Here is a 14,937-nt window from a genome sequence, read left to right as displayed (position 1 = left end):
GGTGCATATTTAAACATTTTCTGAAACACCGGCGCATAACTTAAATGAACCAATATTGATGCAGTGCCGTAGAAAAGCGCGTTCGATAGACCTTTAAACACTTTTGACTCAAGCAAGGAACGAACAAGTTCAAGGTCATGACCTGTCCGGAAGAGGTCATGTTGCGCATCAGTCAATGCGCATCGTCGACCTAAGCACATCGAAGATGTTTTCATCGCTCTAATCAAAGGCAAAAGCCGCCGGGGACCTTTCATGACCTGCGATGACCTCGGGGACATAAGTAAGGTTCCCATGTGCTATTGTCTTATTCAGTGTGTCAAGTTGACTGGTGTCATGATATTTGAGAGTGTTTAGAATACCGTTTGTCTTGTAATACGTGTTTCAATTTTCTCCAACTGACCAAAAATAGAGAGGTCGCAGATTGTCCTGAACTTAGCTCAGCGATATCAAAATTAAGAAATTAACATTTAATGCACATCGCTCTTATCAATCGCTCAAAGTTTCAAGGCGATCGTTCAGTCAATGTGGCTATGACGAGCATTTTAATTTTTTTCTGAGGCGAGGTCACTTTACGTGACCCACCTGGTGACCTGACCTTGAGAGGCATGGGCTTGAAACTTTCACAGCATGTGCGGGAAACCTGCATTAAGAGGTGTGCCAAAAACGGTTTTGCTCTGCGCTGCCGTTTTTTTTTTTTTTTACTTAATATCTGCGAAAAACGCAGGATACGTCCAACCCCCCAACCCCCTTTCCCCAGCGCTGGTAAGGTATCTTATAATCTATATCCTTTTGAAAGACCTTTACTATAGGTCTTTCGAAAGCGCTATACTTAAGGAAAAGAATTTGAGCACCCTTAACTTTTCACATGGCACGTGCCACGACAGACGCCTTTGGATTTATAAATATACAGGGCTGCGGAGTCGGAATGGGAGTCGAAGCCGAAGTCGGAATCGGTTGGAGTCGACAGCTGTGACCGGAGTCGCAGTCGGAGTCGGAGTCGATTTTGGAAACCGAGACCGGAGTCGGAGTCACCGAAAATCTGCCGCCTCATCGGCCCTGCCAGGTCTGCGGAGCCGGAGTCGGAGTCAGTCCTAGAAAATTCATCGACTCCGCAGCCCCGAATTACGGCGTAGAAGGGATATTAGGCTGCCCAGCAAAAAAAAAGAAAAAAAAAACAGACCGCAGGTCAATCAGCCCAGTGGTTGCTTTTATATAAACCTCTCAAAATCGTTACAGGTCGGGCAATATTTGTTTTCTGTTTTAGTGAAAATACTTTGCTTCGTCCGTTAGCTCATAATCAGCAGACACCACCCCAAAAACACCAACCGCTGGCCGTACCGCCGGCGCCCCACGCACCTTGTCGACCCCGAGGGCACGCCGTGACCCGTCTCGGGTCAACTGGGGTAGGGGATGGGGAGAGGTCCGAAGTCCAGCTGTGGTCCGCAGCCCAGTTGACCATCATTGTGCCTCGGCGGCCAGTTTCTGTGAACTTTGACCTACCGCTGGATACCCGAGGGCTCCCCTCCCCTATCAGCCGTAGTGAATAGCCTCTACCCAGGCAGTGCGAGCTAGCACAACAAACGTGCGTATCTGGGCAGCGTGCGTAAAACTCCGACCTCCCCTCGCCAGGCTCAATTTGGACTTTCCCATTGGAAGTGGCGCAGTCAGGCTCAATCTGATTCGGGGCAGAGCAAATAGCTGAAAATTAACATTTTCCCTGATATCTGGAAATATACGGAGCTTTCAAACGTGCCACTTTTAGGACGGGTGCAAAAAGTTGTTGTGGACATTTCCAAAGTATCATTATGCATCTCCGTCGCTTTAAGTAAGAACGTAGGTCGATATTGCTGTGTGTAACGTATACCTACCACGCAGTGAGCAGAGGGCTGTACATAGTTGGAATCAAGGCTATAAAACTCCGTTGGAATTACGAGTTCACTGCCGAGGAGAGCGCGCGAGAAAACGAACAGATCACTCCACACTGAAAAAAACTTACACCTAGAGAGTTATTTTTGGAGTTTTTCCACTCCAGTTTGGCGAATAATCACGCACCAGTGGCATATAATGATTATGTTTTGTAGCGTATTCTTACTCTCTGCATTGCATTAAGGGCGTTTTTGAAAGTTATTCTTAAACCTGGTACTATAATCATCTCTTTTGTGTTTTAGCAAGTGCTAATTTTATCTTCTAATTTTATCACGTGTCCTTTTTATTCTTTCGGGTTATAAATTTATATCAGTGTCAAAGAGGCATGGGGTAATTTTAGCTTATTTCACAGTGATAAACAAGGTCATTGGAATATATTTGTGCTGAACTCCCATTAGATGGTAATAAAATTGACAGCTAGAGTACTTTTATCAAAACTGCATAAAAATAAACCGCTGTGGAGTAATAAGGGTAATTTTTATACTCCATTACGGCTGATAAATTGACGCGACAGAATAAAACTATTCTCATGTAGGTGTAGAAATTACTTCTTTCGTGATAAAACTATCATGTCCGGACAATAATTTTATAACCATGGAGTAATATTATGTGTTAGCATTACTAACATTATTCTTCGGGAGTATTCGGGAGCGTATTTCAAGCAATACTGTATCACTTTCTTGATAATCCTATTCCGTTGTGACATAACTAATCTAAAAGTGATTAATCTATTCGTCCAGCACAGTATTATTCCAAGAATAATATTTTCGGAATGTCTCTGCAGTTCGCGACCATTCGCGACCGCCATTGTGCTCAAGTCGTCAGAACCAAGGCCTTCTGTCAGAGAACCGAGCAAGCGTCCCAGTCCTCGAAGGTAAGCTGAAATTACTGTATACTTTGTGTTTTGTTAGTATGACTTTACAGTAATCCGTAGTATGACCATACAATCCAAGAAATGCGTTGACGTAGATTTACGGACGAAGATTTCCGCGATGATGAAATTCTGGAAGACAAATTGTCACCCATGACATGCTCAAGGCCATTGAAACCAGGGGAAACAGCCATATCAATTACCCTGATTTAGTTCAAGGTGTGATCCAGTCATCCAGTTCCAGTCATTTTTATCAGGTAAAAGATCACCAGAGGTTGACACTTGACGTGGCGCGCTTTCAAACTTTTTGTGAGCTGGAGTAACTTACCTGACCTGACCTTCCACATTGATATAATGTTCACTTGATGTTGCTTGATGTTAATTCCATTCATTAATGTGATTTTGCGATGTTTCCAGGTGTGGACTGACTTGGGAATGATCATGGGGCTCGAGGAGGACGTGAAGGAGCATGTCCTGCAGAAAATCAGACATACCGCGAAGAAGTATGCCCAGACGATGATAAACGTGGAGCCGGCCGACAAAGACGGTGAGTTTTGGACGGGCACAAACACACCTTTTCGGATGAGGTGTTCCGCTAGCAACACATCGTGCCGGGGGGGGGGGGGATACTCTTCTTCTATATAACTGGGCTCGAGCCGATCATCGTAGACAATGGGTGGAGACTTCCACTGGCGTCCAACTGGCGTCTAACTGAGCAGACGTCCAAGTTGGCGTCTAACATGGCGTCTAACTGTTGGACGGAGACCTCCAAGCCAGACGCGTCTAAATTTAGCTGTCGCCAGATAGACGCCGCCGCCGTCCAGCTAGACGCGTCTAAGACTTAGACGCGTCTAGCTAGACGCGAAATGGAAGTCTCCACCCAATATATTCCTGGCTAGGGCTGGAATAATGTTTAGATCTGACTGATTTTTTTTAGCGAATGTAAAGTGGGGTATTTTCGATAAATACGAGGTCAGGCCAAAACATTAGCCAAGACCAAGTGTAGGAAGGTATTTCCCACGCATGCTTCTTCCTGCACGATGGAGAAATGACTTTTCACATATCCCAATGGCGTAATACATTAATAGCAGAGGGCAGGACAACTGTTTATTTTCTTGATAATTTTTTTTTTGCTTAACCCTATTAGTGGCAGGCTCCTGGTATACCCCTATTAGTGGCAGGGGGGGGCTGTTTACGACCCCCCTTGATATCTCGAGATCTAACGGGCCGATTTTCAAAATTCAAACGGCATTCGATTTCGCTCAACGTGATCTACATTTCTTAAAAATAAAAATTAAAAAATGTCAACAGGGGGGGGTAGAGGGGGGTAAAAACGGGCAAATTGCAGATACATTTTAGACTGTTTATCACGGCCAGGTTTCTGAACCAATCTTAACGCAACTTTTGCCGATCGATAGAGAATGAGCCAGGAATTCACATGGATCCTAAAAATATGCATTTTCAAAAATCATAGGCGGATACAGATCATTGAGATTGGGGGTACACAAAAAGTATAGTAAATAAGGTTTTTGTTGGTGCTGTTTCTAAGAAGGGTGGTAATGGTCTTGTTATGTTACAATTTTCTTATGAGAGAACGACTACAATTGTATTGGTCATGCATAGGCGGTGTCAGGGCACCTATGTTGGGAGGTAAAACATAACCCCCCTTTTTGGCCGCCTGGATCCGCCTATTATAGCAAAAACGTGTCAAAAGAGGATGCACAATAGCTGTATATGTTATCACATGATACCTTTCATTCACTGTTCCTAAAACTGGTGCAGCATCGTGATCTTCGCCCAAATGACTCGCTTCACGAATAGGACCCCCAATTCCCAGTGATCTGGAGCCGCCCCTGGTAAAGTTATGAACTTGAAATTTTCAGGGAATAAGCCCAATTTAGTTTTAGGAAAAGTCAGAAAATTTCAGCATCGTAGCTTCAGCGGTTTCGGAGATATTCCCGAAAAACCTGAGGGGTGGATAAAAACAACCCCCCCCCCCTGCCACTAATAGGGTTAACCCTATTAGTGGCAGGGGGGGGGGGTTGTTTTCATCCACCCCTCAGGTTTTTCGGGAATATCTCCGAAACCGCTGAAGCTACGATGCTGAAATTTTCTGACTTTTCCTAAAACTACCGGGCTTCTCAAAAAAGTTGGACGATTTTATAACTAACGTATTGAAGGGTGTATCAGTGTAACAAAACATAATTGGGTATCACCTAAAAGCCTCAGCAAAGACATTTGGTGTGAGGGGATTTCGATCCTCGGCAGTCGCCTTTCTGAGCCGCGCCGAGGTCATGTTCGAGATGATTCCCTTTTTGCTCGTTGCACAGTTTAGCCCGGCGCAGCGCGACCTCTGCTGCAGCACGACCCATGGAAAGCTTCAGACAGCACACCGCTGACTTCACTGCATCCTTATGATCTTCGGAACTTTTTGGGTGGTTTCGGTACACCTGGGACTTGAGGTGGCCCTATAGGAAAAAGTCCGGTGGGGTTACGTTCGGAGAATTCGCCGACCACGGGCGTGTCTCGAACCTCGAGATCACGCGCTGCCCGAAGCGCTCCCACAGCCCTTCCCGGTTTACTTTAGCGGTATTGGCGTGGCACCGTCTTGCTGGAACCATTGGATCTTAAGCGTTTCCGGATCTCTGCTCATCCTGATATTGCAGAACCCTCCAAAACGTCGCCAGAGCCACCCGATATCGCTGACCATTGACAGTCTGAGTAGCGCATCTCTCACACGAGTGGTGTTCGCCGTGAGCCTTTGATTGGGTTTATGGCCGCCGCTGTGTTCCTTGAATTGCGTGAACCTATTGTTAACACTTCCTCGAGCCAGAAACTTGTCAATAATGTGGAAAATTTTGTTTCAAAATGTTGCTCTCTTTGCCCTAAAGTGTTTGCGGATCTTCCGTGGTGTCGAACCGACCGACTTAGTCTGGGAAAGCATAATTTCACGAGTATTGCTTTTACTTCCTAAGACCACGGCTTCATTTTTTAAGCTCAAACCATGTTGTCATATAAATCTACGAAAAATTCTCCCTTTTTCCATGAGCATTGATTTTGCTTAAATGTTGTTAGGGGTCCGCTATTCGCAAAAGAAATCCGTCTAACTTTTTTGAGGAGCCCGGTAAATTGGGCACATTCCTTGAAAACTTCAAGTTCATAACTGTACCAGGGGCGGCTCCAGAGCACTGGGAATTGGGGGTCCTATTCGTGAAGCGAGTCATTTGGGCGAAGATCACGATGCTGATGTATTATAACTGTATGCACCAGTTTTACGAACAGTGAATGAAAGGTATCATGTGATAACATATACAAAGTTATTGTGCATCCTCTTTTGACACGTTTTTGCTATAATAGGCGGATCCAGGCGTCCAAAAAGGGGGGTTATGTTTTACCTCCCAACATAGGTGCCCTGACACCGCCTATGCATGACCAATACAATTGTAGTCGTTCTCTCATAAGAAAATTGTAACATAACAAGACCATTACCACCCTTTTTAGAAACAGTACCAACAAAAACCCTCCCTCCCTGTGACTTTTGGCTGTTCCCTGAAATGAAAAACGTCGTCAAGGAAACCCATTTTGAATCAGTCGAGGACATCCAGACCGGAGTGACCAGCGTCAGCGTCATCAATAAAACAAAGAGCTGTAGAAGGGAGAATAATAGCGATATCGAGGTGCCGTATGGCACACATCACGACAATATGATAAAGATTAATGTCCAGTGTCTCGCTATTTTTCGGGCTCCCTACTTTATGGTCAGCACGAGCAGTCCGGTTTCTTTTTAGCCACACCTCGTATGTAGCTGTGTATATGATATACTATTTGGGTGTTATGATTCAATCCGAAAATGTTTTATGACGCGCTGAGCGACATAGCTTCATAGAAAATGGCTTTGTGTTTTGGCCAAGAGTTAATGCCAAGGTCTGGCGCCATCATGTAACCTGGCCGAGTATGAAATTATATCGGCTCACTTCAGCGGGTCTCGCATACTGGTCAAAGCTCACCTATAACGAAAGTGATTTTATGTACTGTTCATTCGTAACCCATGCGCTTTTAGTCACTTCTAATGCAGAAAACTTGCTAATTTGATCCCATAAAAAATGGCTCAAGGCTGGCATTTACCTAAAGTTCGTGGAACGCTAGCGCGACAAATCAATGACGTACAAAGTGACATTTTCCGTGTTCCCAAAATAAACAATGAATACGATAAAGGACAAAGACATGCAATTGGCGTCGAATTTTTAGCTAAAGTGGGACTAACCCGAGTTCCAGCGACTTTCGTGGATATTGAGCAAATTAGTAATGACTTACAGTGAGCTACGTCTGCGCGCATTCGCAACCGTGCTTCATTCTTTACCAGTACGCATTTATGATGACAACAGATGTAAGCTTTTTGGGATAAATGGTCATTATGATATTGCACTGATCAGAAGTTCAAGTGAGCGCTGCAGCCTTGGATTCATCATCGATGGTCTGCCAGGACTCGAGAGAATGACGTTGCTACAATCCGACCAAAATGCCAAATTCATAATGTCCAGCAGTACAAATACATCACAGGCTCGTTAGCGTTGCACAACCGGTTTGACGATTCGTTTACAGACGGTTGAACATATAATCCTTGCAGCTGTGCATATTGCATGGATGTGTTGCATAATAATTTTATGCTACTTTGAATGCCCTCATAGATGGTTATACTCGGACTTCAGCATAACCTGCTCCGAAAAAACTTATGTGTTGAATGTGTTTAATGTTTAACCCGCGCTCCGACAGAGGGGATAACCGCCCCCTGATATTTTTTCCATTAACCCGCATCCCACTGGGGTTTGCGTATAACACGCCCTACGGGGGGGGGGGGGGGGGCTATTCATAGCCCCCTTCCTAACTCCGAAACTACTGGGCCCATTGTCCAAGTGCAAACGGCGTCTGATAGCCCCGGAAAATTGTTGAGCGAAACCTAATTTTATTGACCTCGAGGACACCGATGACGTCACAGGTCAGGTCAAAGTAGAAATTATCGCGATGTTTGGCTTGTTCACATTTTTGGCTCTGGTCGCCGGCTTACAAGTCAGATGAGACTCACTTTTGGTTTACGCACCTGTGAATAGATGCTTTAGATACGGGTACTAAACTTGTACTTTGATTTTCAGGTCAGGGTCAGGTCATCACAGGTCACGGAAATCTTTTACCATGAATCGGTCACGTGACACATGTTTTATGGTCCATTCAAAATTCAAATCTTTCAACGACAAAGTTGTCTATCACATGCAGTTTGAGCTCAGGAACATATAATAGGCGGATCCAGGCGTCCAAAAAGGGGGGTTATGTTTTACCTCCCAACATAGGTGCCCTGACACCGCCTATGCATGACCAATACAATTGTAGTCGTTCTCTCATAAGAAAATTGTAACATAACAAGACCATTACCACCCTTTTTAGAAACAGTACCAACAAAAACCTTATTTACTATACTTTTTGTGTACCCCCAATCTCAATGATCTGTATCCGCCTATGATTTTTGAAAATGCATATTTTTAGGATCCATGTGAATTCCTGGTTCATTCTCTATCGATCGGCAAAAGTTGCGTTAAGATTGGTTCAGAAACCTGACCGTGATAAACAGTCTAAAATGTATCTGCAATTTGCCCGTTTTTACCCCCCTCTACCCCCCTATTGACATTTTTGAATTTTTATTTTTTAGAAATGTAGATCACGTTGAGCAAAATCGAATGCCGTTTGAATTTTGAAAATCGGCCGGTTAGATCTAGAGATATCAAGGGGGGGGGGTGGTCGTAAACAGCCCCCCCCCCCCTGCCACTAATAGGGGTAGCCAGGAGCCTGCCACTAATAGGGTTAAAGGAAGACTGCCACCTTTTTTACACATAGCGGTTTTCACTAGACCTAACCCACCTATGACCTACCCTGAAGTCTGTTTCCCGAAATTCGGCCTAGTTTTCAAGATATTCGCAATTGGACTTCAGATTAACCCGCGCGTTGCTGGGGGGGGGGCGTTAAACGCCCTCACTTTTTTCGCCGGGCCACAGCATAAAAACGGCGCGCCGCAGGCGCGCCAAATTTTGGGTACCTGTAGGGAATTGATTGACGTTTATTGTGACAAAGTTTCAAAAAAATCGTTCGGAAAAATTTTGAGATATCGAGGTGTTAGTGACGTCATGATTTCTGAGTTTTCGACCAAAAACGGCATGTGTTCAAAAAATCTTAAAAAATCACAGAATAGACATACAGACAAACCGTAAACGCCATGAGACTGCCAATACCATGGACAATCAAATGGCTATCTTCGATTATTGATTATCGTTCCGCATTTTCCAAAATCTTGAACTGAATCTTGGCAATTTCTCGTGACTACTTCACGACCATGATGCATGCATTTCTTAAATTGAACTTTTTGAGCCAAACACGTACACATATGATAAAATGAATGTCACCATCGTGTTCCACGCCTCAAATTCCCCATAAAACATGTGTCACGGGCTGCGAATATCAGTTTTGATTTTCGGGGATATGTGCCTACCCGGTTGACCTGACCTTGACCCTGACCTATGCTTGACCGACCCCTACATGGAGCTTACACTCTTGTAGGCCTTATATGATGAATTGTGCACCGTTTTGACAGAGTTTATGACGAGAGGCGTCCATTGCGAAGTCCTGAAGTCCTTGCTACTGAAAGCCCGATTTCAGGTGTTTGACCTGACCTTGACCCGACCTGTGACCTCAAAATTCAACTTAAGAGTACGCGTCTGAAGCGTCTCGTCGCGTTCTTTCGTTTGCCGTCTCGTGCGTTTCGCTGCGCCTATTGGTTCTCGAGTTATCGGCTGGGGGCGTTTAACGCCCCCCCCCCCCAGCAAACGATGGGTGGCGAAATACCCCAGCAACTGCCGGGTTAAAGCCATCACAAATGTGTGGAATATGGGAATGTAACATTACCATGTTAAAATCCCATCTTCCCACACTTTTTGTGATGGCATCAATGTGAAGTTCGAATGCGGATATCTCGAAAACTAGGACGAATTTCGGGAAACGGACTTCAGGGTAGGTCATAGGTGGGTCAGGTCTACTGAAAACCGTTTTAAACCGAAAACCGTAAAAAGGTGGCACTTTAACGACGGGCGGTACAACATGTTGTACCTCACCTTTGGACAGCCAATCGTCGTTGGTTTTGCTATTAGTCAAAAAGTGTTGTTTAACTCTAGTGATATTGAAAAATCATGGTTGTCTCCATTCAGGTTGTCTCCATTCATGGTTGTCTTCATTGTCTCCAAATATACCACAGTTACATGCAGTTTGATACCTACTTGCACTCCATACTTAACCATAACAGCGGAACATCGGGTACTAATTTCTTATTTCACTGAACTATTTTAACGACGTATAATTATTTTGTAATTATGCACCACGTTTAGTTGTAAGAGTGTATCGTACTACGCATCGTACTACGATTTTGAGAGTGAAAAGAAATCAGGAAGAAGCGAAGAATCGTCTCCAGATATGTACTGTAGATGGCATAGCCAGCTACTGTACGAACGCGGTTCCTTGTTTCTCTCCTAGGTTTCCTTTACGTTTATTTGTACGATATGCATTGATGCCAACTGACTGCAATATTCTTTTTCACGGCAGACGACGAGCTGCTAGCTCTTCTTGCCTATATGGTTGTGGAACAACCATTGGCACCTTGGCGGATCCGAGAAACGGGGTTCGTCAGGCAGGTGAGGAACTATCGGTGGACGGTGTGGTGGTCTGCCAACTGCCGGCCACCAGGTTGGAGACCGTGGCCCTAATGACGGCCGCCCACGCTGTCTTCTAACAAAGTTCACAGGGCCCTGCAGGGCCCTGTTCGAGATTCTTTACCGGAGTGTGGGATTCGATGTAAACCTATCTGGCTTATCACAGAAGGTGTGGGAGGTTACCCAGGTAGTGTAGAACCAGCATCGGAGATGCCCACTTCGAATGACTGGCGACCTGTGGCTCACCTGTGGTTCAAGTGACTCGTGACTTGTGGCTCACCTGTGGCTCAAGTGACTCGCAACGTGTGGCTCACACTACTGGATCATCTGTATTATGACTAATTCAGCTGCGGCGGTCTCAGTACGCCAATGAGTCTCAGTACGTCTTTCATAGCCCAGATCACGCTCGTTTTATATGCCATCCGTGGCGGTGGTTCTGTGCGCAGATGTTATTCGTTAGCCTCAGTGTTAACCTATACACGCTCGTTTTATCTGCCATCCGTGGCGGTGGTTCTGTGCGCAGATGTTATTCGTTAGCCTCAGTGTTAACCATAAACGCTCGTTTTATCTGCCATCCGTGGCGGTGGTTCTGTGAGGAGGTGTTATTCGTTAGCCTCAGTGTTAACCATACACGCTCGTTTTATCTGCCATCCGTGGCGGTGGTTCTGTGCGCAGATGTTATTCGTTAGCCTCAGTGTTAACCAAAACGCCCTTGTGAGTTGTGACCTTGAACGTCCTTCCAGTGATTTCGCATTGCGGCCGGCAGAGACGAGTTTTGCCTCCCAGTTGAGACGCCGCTTCTCAACTAGGAAGCAAAATTACGTCCCTGTCGGCCGCAATGCGCCATCACTGGAAGTGCGTCCAAATTAAGATGTACCTGCTGATGCTCAGATACCATTCGTTTATCAATTGTTGGTGTTTCAATACATTGCTTAAATGCATTCCTTATTTTACACTTGGTCATAATATTATCACATCACCCCGCATTATCAGGGGTGGTACTTTTACACCGGGGCTTGATTTTACCGGGGAGTTACTCCGGGGTAAAATTATCGAAAAAAGGAGTGCTTTTTGGCATGGCAATATTATTCCCCGAATGGGAGTAATTTTAGTATTAAGTTAATAAAATTATCATCTGGAGTAATTTTATCCAAAGATAGCATACTTTTATCCTCCATCATAAAATTACTCCCTAGCACGAATAATATAAGCGTTCGGATACTAAATATATTCTATATGCTAGTTTTATTCTCCAAAACTCCCCATTTTAGGCGCTTATGCCAGGTCATAAAATTATTCGATTGCAGGAGTGCTTTTTGGCATTCTAAAATTAGAAAATGGGGAGTAAGTTTTTTTCAGTGCACACTGAAAAAAACTTACTCCCCATTTTCTAATTTTAGAATGCCAAAAAGCACTCCTGCAATCGAATAATTTTATGACCTGGCATAAGCGCCTAAAATGGGGAGTTTTGGGGAATAAAACTAGCATATAGAATATATTTAGTATCCGAACGCTTATATTATTCGCGCTAGGGAGTAATTTTATGACGGAGGATAAAAGTATGCTATCTTTGGATAAAATTACACCAGATGATAATTTTATTAACTTAATACTAAAATTACTCCCATTCGGGGAATAATATTGCCATGCCAAAAAGCACTCCTTTTTTCGATAATTCTACCCCGGAGTAACTCCCCGGTAAAATCAAGCCCCGGTGTAAAAGTACCACCCCTGATAATGCGGGGTGATGTGATAATATTATGACCAAGTGTAAAATAAGGAATGCATTTAAACAATGTATTGAAACACCAACAATTGATTAACGAATGGTACCTGAGCATCAGCAGGTACATCTTAATTTGGACGCAATTCCAGTGATGGCGCATTGCGGCCGACAGGGACGTAATTTTGCTTCCTAGTTGAGAAGCGGCGTCTCAACTGGGAGGCAAAACTTCGTCTCTGCCGGCCGCAATGCGAAATCACTGGAAGGACGTTCAAGGTCACAACTCACAAGGACGTTATGGTTAACACTGAGGCTAACGAATAACATCTTCGCACAGAACCACCGCCACGGATGGCAGATAAAACGAGCGTGTATGGTTAACACTGAGGCTAACGAATAACATCTGCGCACAGAACCACCGCCACGGATGGCATATAAAACGAGCGTGATCTGGGCTATGAAAGACGTACTGAGACTCATTAGCGTACTGAGACCGCCGCAGCTGAATTAGTCATAATACAGAGGCTCCAGCAGTGTGAGCCACACGTTGCGAGTCACTTGAGCCACAGGTGAGCCACAAGTCACGAGTCACTTGAACCACAGGTGAGCTACAGGTCGCAGTCATTCGAAGTGGGCATCTCCGATGCTGGTTCTACACTACCTGGGTAACCTCCCACACCTTCTGTGATAAGCCAGCTAGGTTTACATCGAATCCCACACTCCGGTAAAGAATCTCGAACAGGGCCCTGCAGGGCCCCGTGAACTTTGTGTAGAAGACAGCGTGGGCGGCCGTCATTAGGGCCACGGTCTCCAACCTGGTGGCCGGCAGTTGGCAGACCACCACACCGTCCACCGATAGTTCCTCACCTGCCTGACGAACCCCGTTTCTCGGATCCGCCAAGGTGCCAATGGTTGTTCCACAACCATAGGCAAGTAGAGCTAGCAGCTCGTCGTCTGCCGTGAAAAAGAATATTGCAGTCAGTTGGCATCAATGCATATCGTACAAATAAACGTAAAGGAAACCTAGGAGAGAAACAAGGAACCTCGTTCGTACAGTAGCTGGCTATGCCATCTATAAGTATCTGGAGACGATTCTTCGCTTCTTCCTGATTTATTTTCACTCTCAAAATCGTAGTATACGATGCGTAGTACGTTTGCGTAGTACGATACACTCTTACAACTAAACGTGGTGCATAATTACAAAATAATTATGCGTCGTTAAAATATTTCAGTGAAATAAGAAATTAGTACCCGATGTTCCGCTGTCATGGTTAAGTATGGAGTGCAAGTAGGTATCAAACTGCATGTAACTGTGGTATATTTGGAGACAATGAAGACAACCATGAATGGAGACAACCTGAATGGAGACAACCATGACTTTTCAATATCACTAGAGTTAAACAACACTTTTTGACTAATAGCAAAACCAACGACGATTGGCTGTCCAAAGGTGAGGTACAACATGTTGTCCCGCCCGTCGTTAAAGTGCCACCTTTTTACGGTTTTCGGTTTAAAACGGTTTTCAGTAGACCTGACCCACCTATGACCTACCCTGAAGTCCGTTTCCCGAAATTCGTCTTTCGAGATATCCGCATTCGAACTTCACATTGATGCTATCACAAAAAGTGTGGGAGATGGGATTTTAACATGATAATGTTACATTCCCATATTCCACACATTTGTGATGGCTTTAATCTGAAGTCCAATTGCGGATATCTTGAAAACTAGGCCGAATTTTGGGAAACAGACTTCAGGGTAGATCATAGGTGGGTTAGGTCTAGTGAAAACCGTTTTGTGTAAAAAACGTGGCAGTCTTCCTTTAAGCCAAAAAAAAAATCATCAAGAAAATAAACAGTTGTCCTGCCCTCTGCTATTAATGTATTACGCCATTGGGATATGTGAAACGTCATTTCTCCATCGTGCAGGAAGAAGCATGCGTGGGAAATACCTTCCTACACTTGGTCTTGGCTAACGTTTTGGCCTGACCTCGTATTTATCGAAAATACCTCGGAGTCGGGCCTAACTTTACATTCGCTAAAAAAAAATCAGTCAGATCTAAACATTATTCCAGCCCTGGCCAGGAATATATTGTCTACGATGATCGGCTCGAGCCCAGTTATATATAGAGTATCCCCCCCCCCGGCACGATTGTTGCTAGCGAAACACCTCATCCGAAAAGGTGTGCTTGTGCCCGTTCAAAACTCACCGTCTTTGTCGGCCGGCTCCTGCACGTTTATCATCATCTGGGCATACTTCTTCGCGGTATGTCTGATTTTGTGCAGGACATGCTCCTTCACGTCCAGGGTTACCGCTGCTAGGGAAATTTCCCTTTTCTATGGAAATCAGCGAAGGTCTAGGGATATATGGATTTCACACGAAATCTAGGGAAATACCACAAACCCGAAAATTGTTGTATTTTTATTTATCTGTAAGAATCTTGGTATTTTTCAACAATCGAAATCATTGTTGTCATGAATTATTCTTCCGCATGTCATATCAAATACCTAAATATGAGAACATTTTTCCACAAAATTCAGGTTTGATACTCTCGTTTTAAAGATATAAAAGGAATTACATTTCTATGCATGTGTAAATAATGCTTGCTATTATTTCAAAGCAAACTGCTTCCATGCTTTGTACCATTTCGTGTGCGGCTAATTTTTTACATCAAA

General features: G+C 44.4%; 1 long non-coding RNA gene across 1 annotated transcript; it reads left to right on the top strand.

Annotated features, from left to right (window-relative positions):
• The first annotated feature begins 2,553 nt into the window (after nt 1-2,553).
• LOC122365498 lies at nt 2,554-10,614 on the top strand. The gene is made up of 3 exons (XR_006253763.1): nt 2,554-2,800; nt 3,215-3,344; nt 10,436-10,614. It is a non-coding gene; the product is annotated as an uncharacterized LOC122365498 (long non-coding RNA).
• Nucleotides 10,615-14,937: the final 4,323 nt, after the last annotated feature.

This window comes from Amphibalanus amphitrite, unplaced genomic scaffold (genome assembly GCF_019059575.1).
Source record: "Amphibalanus amphitrite isolate SeventyFive unplaced genomic scaffold, NRLGWU_Aamphi_draft 000028F_arrow, whole genome shotgun sequence".
NCBI lineage: Eukaryota > Metazoa > Arthropoda > Thecostraca > Balanomorpha > Balanidae > Amphibalanus > Amphibalanus amphitrite.
This window is presented reverse-complemented; position numbering and strand designations above follow the sequence as displayed.